The sequence below is a fragment of the Cuculus canorus genome, chromosome 6 (genome assembly GCF_017976375.1).
Source record: "Cuculus canorus isolate bCucCan1 chromosome 6, bCucCan1.pri, whole genome shotgun sequence".
Lineage (NCBI taxonomy): Eukaryota > Metazoa > Chordata > Aves > Cuculiformes > Cuculidae > Cuculus > Cuculus canorus.
The window spans coordinates 15960903-15967307 of record NC_071406.1 but is presented as its reverse complement, the minus strand read 5'-3'; positions in this window follow the sequence as shown (position 1 = coordinate 15967307).

Sequence of the window (6405 nt, the reverse complement as noted above, 5' to 3'; positions counted from 1 at the left end):
TGCTACTGCGCGTGGTAGCATCTGTACTGGAATGTGGTCAGTCAGTTCTGTTTTCCAGACAGGAGTTAGTCACTGAAAAACACTACTGCTTCCTGGGGCTTTTGTTGTACCAGCCCCTCGCTGCTCCTGCAGTTCAGCAGTGCTCAGAGGTGCTCCTGGAGCCTGGCCATGCTCCTCACCCGATGGTCACAATAGACTGCTCCAGAAAGTCTGTAATCCCAGCCCTCTAGGGAACTAAATTGTCTTGTTCAGCTACAAACCCCAGCACTGTGCTTTGTTAGGTGGGTGTCTTTGTTTGAAGCAGTACTGTAGACTGCCATCGGAGTGCTTCACCATGGCCAGACACTGCGTGATGGGCTCTCACTACCCTGTTGCCTGAATCCCAGGAATCTGAGCTCCAGCTGTCTCAGAGTATAATCAGGTCCTCGCATGTTTTATCAGACACTCTTGCTGGCCTGTGCTTCTCTCACGCAAATGGATAGCGAGATCCCCTGCTACAAAAGCTATGGAAGCAACCACATTCCAGGTTTGCCTTGAAAAGTGCACATGAAGAAAATCTTGCTTCCTGCCGTTGCACTGCTGCATACGTGCCCTTCTGAGCTGCTGCTTTTATTCCCACAGGAGTGTGCTTACACAGCACTGTGTGCTTCCTAGCCAGCAGCAAGGTGCAATACAGTTCATGGATCCAGATGAGTTGGAAATGAACAGTGATAAGTAGATGATTACCCAGAAAGGATTTGTTTGCTGTAGGGCTCTCGCTAAAATTGGAAAAAAATAACAGATTGGTGTAGCAAAACCATGTTTCAGACCGAGTGATGACAAAGGCAGGTGAATCATGGGGTAAGTACATTATTTCTTGGAAGTCTGTGGACAGAGGAGGTGTGATTGTCTTGGATGTAATTCAGGTTTCCTTGCTGAAATAAAAGCTTTTTCTCTTCTCCCCGACCACCTCCTTAGTTAGGCTGAATTCCATACTCAGGAAACTTCTTCTCGAGGAATCATCATTCTTTAATAGTTCTTTTCTTTATTTGTGTTTCTGTTAGGCTATAGTACTGAAACTTGTGTTTATGTGCTCTTCATCCTCATGGCAAGCCAGCAATTGTCTATCTGTGAAGGGATTAATGCTTGGAGTATGTTGTTATTCATCAAGACGGCCTTCTAGAATAAAACAGCACAGTGGCATTGGGGCGGCAATTTCAGCAGCATTACAGCTCAGCAAAGCACTGAATTACACCCAATTTCTGTTTCTCTGGTTCCTTATGCCCTCCTGATGGCTATAATTTTTAGGAGTGCCTTGCTTTGTCCTAGTGTGTTTAAAAACTTCGGGCTTGAAGGCAAGTAGTTCTCAGTATAACTTAATGTGACAGACGATAAGAAGTGTAGGATAAGGATCTAAACCTGCTACAAAAAGTCTACAAGTAGAGTTGGACTCTCATTGTGGCAGTTGATTCATGGGGTTGTTGTTAAGCACTGAACAGTAAATTGTGCACAGTGCTGTCAACCCCTGGGACTGGGCAGCTTGCTCTGGTTTAAATCTTTTTGTACAATTATTCGGTTAAGATATTTAATTGTAGTCATAAGGCAGATGAAATCAAAGATCGAGAGAAGCAGTTTTCATTTTTCTTTTAGACTAAAACTGCTTCAGTAGTAAATTACCTACAAGCTCTGTTCTCGCTGCATAGCCTGTGAAGTTCAAATGTCCCTTTTTCAGTAAAAAGCATGACGGTTTAGAAAGCATGTAAAATTCCAAAGACGTAACTCCACAACTTGAAAAGGTCTTTCAGAAGATGGGTTTGAGGACAGTCAGAAAAGGCAAAAGTCATGACTAACTGTGTGGCTTTTTCAGTGAAGAGATGTTTCAGGCTACACTGAAATTTTTTGTTAACATTTCTGAAATTTCAACGCAATTATTCAGCTTTTATCCTTGCAAATGTCGTGAAGAGCCTGACTGCATAGACTTAGCTGAAGGTGTTAGGTGGGCAAAGTTAAATGCCTCTGCTCAAATCTCTCTTACTTCCATAAATTACACTTGTAGATGCATTAGCTATATAAACAGTTATGTAAAACACAGTACGATATTTATTATAGTGTATAGCAAAATAATGTTCAAATAATAACAAGATAGAACCAAGACTGTTAAAAAGTGAGAATATTTCTAAGAAAACAGAATTCCTGGTAAGATGATAATGGAGCCGTTGAGTCTGAATACCGATGTTATTAGGACACAAAGAAAGCTTCAAATGAACTTTGTCAGAGTTCATGCAAAGAGGGGAGGGCAAGTTTAAAGTAGATTTAGAAATAAGTAAGTGAAGGTAGCAAAGTACAATTAATATGACCCCGCTAGGGTGTCTAGACTGAGAACAGTATGACCGTGGATTTAGAGACAATCAATCATCCAAAAATAATACATAATCTACATTATCAATAGTCAAGATTAGTTTATACTGTGATTCCGTTACATACCAAAATCTAACTAAAATTGAAGCGCTTCTGCTGTGAAGAGGTGCGTGCTCTGACTTGTCTGAAATAACAAGAAGTCCACACTGACTAGTTACATAAAAATGATTTTTCAAACTCAGCAGACGAACAGGACAGGACAAACATCATCATTTAAATTCAAAGAACCGTGAGTATGTTTTGGAGTCAGTGTTGAGACATCTGATAAATACACGCACTGGAAGACTAGAAGGAGAAAATATTTATCTTCCAAGTCACATAAGTGTGTTTTGGTTGGCTAGTTCAGATAGTGTAACTTCTCCCTTCTTTTTGGATTGGTGGTTTTACATGGATTGGAAGGTTTTGTATCATGGCCGATATACTCACCATTATTCCTGGGAATTCTGTGGTGATACTGCTGGACTTCCATTACCAGGAACAAGTCTGATCATATTTGGTGGGAAAAATGAGAACAGGCAATGCCGATCCCTCCACCAGTTTAAGTTACACCTGAAGGCTTTCTTTATGTAAACCCCTCTGCTGTTCTTTCAAATGTTTGTTGGTTTCTTTCCCTCACTCTTCCTTTCTCAAGTCTACCCTAGGAAACTGTTATTTCAGCATTTATGTTGGGCTTTACTCATGATGTTGTTTATTTAACATGCTGCAGTTTGTATGTTTGACCTCCGACTCAGATTCTGCAGTAGGAAAGGTGCTAAGCGTGGCCGTAAAACTGAAGCCTTAGTAGCACATACATACATTCATAACTCAAATTTGGAAGTCAAACGGAACCATGTAATTATGATCTGGCACAGCAGAGAAGCAAGCAGTTTATTTACACATCCCATGTTGTAGCAGTCCACGTGTATTCATTTAAATTCCTAAATATTCCCTTCCTGTATTGGGCTGTTTGACCACCAAACAATTTGGCTACTGCGGTCTGGAATATTCTTTTGCTATAGTTTACCTAGAGAAGCAAACTTATTTCTGCATTGATGGGTTACTATAGTGTTATTGATAATCATTGTATAGTACTGTCGTAATCATGTACCTGAGCCTGCATCTGTTAGTGGCTCTGCATTTCTACTCAGTCTAAAATAATTCCTAGAGATATCTATAATTTATCAATATTTTTGAACATTAAAACACGGCTATATGATAACCTATTCTGTGGCCCTTCTGTCATCTGTTACTCATTTAAGTATGTATGCCTTTAGAGTGCCGATCCTCAGATCTACTACTGGTCTGACTCCTGCACTACATAAGAATTATGTTTCGGTAGATGCCAATCCACTCGTATCTCCTTTTGTAAAAAGTGCTCTTTACATGTATTTGTAGAATGGCATCCTTTTTCCCCTTTAAATCCTTCTTTTGTATCCAAGAAATCTGGCCATACTTAATGGATTGCTACTTTGTGCTTTATTCATCATTTCTTTGTTACACTTGCCTGATGCCTCTAACCTACTCTGGAAGTTTTTGGGATGGGGTGGTTTTTGTTTTGTTGGTAAAACACTGATGACCCTTTCTCATAAAAACACAAGACATCAAGCAGTACCAGAGGTGTCCATCGGCGCTCCCTGGTTAGGACTCTCATCAAAGGCCACATACATTCCGCCTATGCTTTAAAAGCAGACAGCCAACAACTATAAAGTCTTCTTCAGAGTTAATGATGTACTTTGAGGGTTTCCTGTAATTTTTGTTTTTCTTGTTTTACATTAATAAATATTTGCATCTAAATAATGGGAGAAACTGTGAGGCTCTCTGTCATTGTACACTATCTTAAAAACAACAAGTCTATGCAGACAGCAGAGAGAGCATCAAATTCCACAGGGGACTTAGGACAACAGATAGCTACAATTTTTTTGCTGAAATTGGCTTTACCGTGATTGTATGTGCTGCACATATAAACTCGATAGCAGGTAACCATAGACTGACTAATATTAAGGATTTGCTGAGGATTGCCAATAATGAGATCTGAAGGTCTGTGGGTATTTTACGTGCCACACCAGTGAGCTATTAAACATATGATATATGTAAATGTACACAGGTAGCCGTTACGTTGGAGGATTCGTTAGTGAACAAGGGAACTATTTAAGAAAAGCTTGTCAAGGTAGAAGTTACATTATGAATAATCCTCCAGAGACACTACGTATGTGAAGGAGCCTAACTGCCTTGGCTGCGATCAAAGACAAGACAGCTCTACTTTATAATGTTAAACTCGTAATACAGCACTCTGTAGTGCTGCCTTAGACATTGTAGACTTGTTCTATGGTTTAGTGTCTCCTGAAGTGAATGGCGTGGGGGTGATTAGTGCTGTCTCCTGCTCCCTGTTTTACTGAAAACCCATATTCTCTGAGTGTTTACCTGTTTATTTTGAATGGGGTCTGTGTTTCAGACCATTTTAGTTCCAACAAACGAATGAAAATCTAACAAGAAGTAAACTGCTTGGAAGACTGAGTGAAAGTGGGGTTATACAACACATTTCCTATGCTGGGACTGCTGGCGTCTTCAGAAATTCCTGAGAGGGAAAACAGGTACTCTTTTGGTGAAGTACTTACAAGACAAAACTTCTGAAACTCTTTTTCAAGTAGCTTGGCTAGAAATGTTTGCTCCTACAATGGTTTTCATGGGAAAGAGGCAATAGTGGGAAAAAAAAAAGTGAATATCTAAACACGGAATTAACTGCAAAAATGTACAACCAGAAGAAGCTACTGCTAGTTGCAAAACTGTGGCTTTTACAGCATAACGTATCTGAGTTTAATTCGCTAGTCTATTAAGAGAAGCAGATACACTTAATGGTGTATGACTTTAAAATGATAGAAAGAATACCTCCTGTACTGATAGCTGTGAGCAGCAGCTTTTAGGAAGGGTGCATATATTCCCTCTATCAATCTAGAAATTGGAATATGAGGATTTTTTTTTAAAGACGGAGAACTGCTGCATAAATTTAAAAACAAAAAATTTTTGAATTATTAGTACTAAGATTTTTTTTTAATTCTGATATAACCTTTAATCTTTATAGCTACGGGACTATATTGGTGTTCATTACAAAGTGAATTCATATTCTTTCCTTTCTATTTGTTGATTTAAAATCTAGGGGCATCTTTCGTTCAACAGCTTTAATGTTTTGAGGTTATTGTTCTTAGAATATGGCTAATATAATTAGGTAGTGCAGATAATTTTGATACCTTGGATTGTTCTTTGCACGTTCTAGGACTTGCATCCATCTTTCCTGTTGAACAAATAAATATTCTGGGCTTAGGTCCTCCTGCAGACATCTAATGCATCTACTTGCTCTGGGAGATAGCCCTCGTTCTTGTCCTCCACTGTCTGTAAGGGAGATACGGAATTAGCCTTTCATTTATGTATGATGATAAACTTGTTCTGAATTTCACACTCGCCTTCTGGTTTTCGTATTTTCCCCCTAAGTCTTTATTCTCCGAGTAACTGTCCCTCAAAGCATCTTTAGGTAAATATTAGAGAAGTAACATAGCTAAACCATGTAGAAATGTAGGAGGAAAAGGGAAACTCCAGAGGTAACCTCAACCACGGTCTACCCAGATGTGCCTGACTGCTGTTTCTCAAACCTGTTCTTAGAAAGTTCAGTGGTAGCAGTTACATAATCTCCTGAGATACCTTGGCTTTCTGAAATACCTAAGAGATATCCCAAAAATATCTGAGATAGCAATGCTGGCTACCTGAAAATCTTGTCAAGAGATCTGGAGCCACAAGCTAAGCCCGTTATCTTTTGTCTTCTCTCTCTGACATGTATCTTTTCTTAACAACAGATGAACATATCTGTAGGCTGTTGTCACAGTCCTGGTAGTCATCTTTCCCAAATGAAATAATTCTCTCAACCTCCTCCTTATGTAATTTTAAAAAATATTTTTTTTTCTGTTCCTGTTCTCTGGATGCTTTCAAGTATGATGGAGCTGATTTAAAGACATTTCAGCCTAAACCGATACATACTTC